Source organism: Nicotiana tabacum, chromosome 15 (genome assembly GCF_000715075.1).
Source record: "Nicotiana tabacum cultivar K326 chromosome 15, ASM71507v2, whole genome shotgun sequence".
Taxonomy (NCBI): Eukaryota; Viridiplantae; Streptophyta; class Magnoliopsida; order Solanales; family Solanaceae; genus Nicotiana; species Nicotiana tabacum.
Genome location: NC_134094.1, coordinates 132788529 through 132789765, shown reverse-complemented (window position 1 = coordinate 132789765; position 1237 = coordinate 132788529).

Below are 1237 nucleotides of genomic sequence, written 5' to 3'. Positions count from 1 at the left end.
GCAAGCTCATCAAGTACCACCACCACAAAATGTTTAAACCCATCACACACCATAGAACCATAACACACGAATCTAACACAAAGGATCATATTTCCACATAACTCTGCTGCAATGCGCGACCCTATCCAATTACTGGTTGTCGCCTCCCTTTTTCTCGCGAAATCGGGCTTCTGACAACTCTTTTAAGGAGGTATTAAAAGAGGAGAGTCGCCACCTAATGATTTTTAAGGTGTGTTAGGGCACCTATTTAAAAATAACTCTGTTTTAACTAGTCAACGCCACCAAAGATCGGGTAAGGGCTCAAGTCACCTCAAAGAGAAGGTGTTAGGCACTTCTCGAGGTCCACAACTGTGGGTCCCAGCCGAACTTAAATTATATGGATTAGTCTATGTGATCAAGTAAGCAAAGAGAGTACAAAATCTAAGAATTTTATTACAAAGAGATCTTGAATAGGGAGATGCAACTATTTTTCATTCTAATAGAAAAGAAAGAAAAAAAGAGGGTAGGGTGGGGGAGGGTCCTAAGTTTTTTAGCCTAAAGGATCACCCCGTGCAATATAAATAATATTTCATAACTCCCTTGAGATAGGGTGTTACTCATATTATCCAGCGGGCACAGACTATCATCTCCTGCTACCCGATTACTATGTTAAAGTTGTTTACCTAAGAGCGCTCTAATTCAATTCTAAGCCATACCCTACGCGTGCACTACCTGTCCCATACCTATGGTCCAGGAGGTTTTGGACCTCTATTTGGATGGTTCTAGACCTCATCTAGGCTGCTCAAAAATGCAAAACTAGGCGACAAACAAAACACATATTGGACTTCAAATATGGCAGTTAAGGGCTAAAGTTAGCCTCCACACTTAAGCAACAAATGCATGCGAAATAGGTTTTCATGTTAGGCCGTTTCAAAATCAAGAACCTTAAGCCCTATAGACATGATTTCTATGTGACTATGCATTAAAACATACACGAGGTTTCAAAGGCTAGGCGCTGCTTATCTCCAAATAATTATACGATTGTTGCATGCTGGTTTGAGATTACAGATTTCCAGTTATTTAACCTATAAATGTTGTGTCTAGGTGTGAATCACTAAGTGATAATGAAATCTATTGGAGAAAAGCCCAGAATTATTCATGCTTTCTAACAATAGCATACGTGAAGCAGAGTTTGAGCGATTTAACAAATTATGGCGAGTAATTATATCCTATAGGTAGGATCTCTAACGTTCAGCAC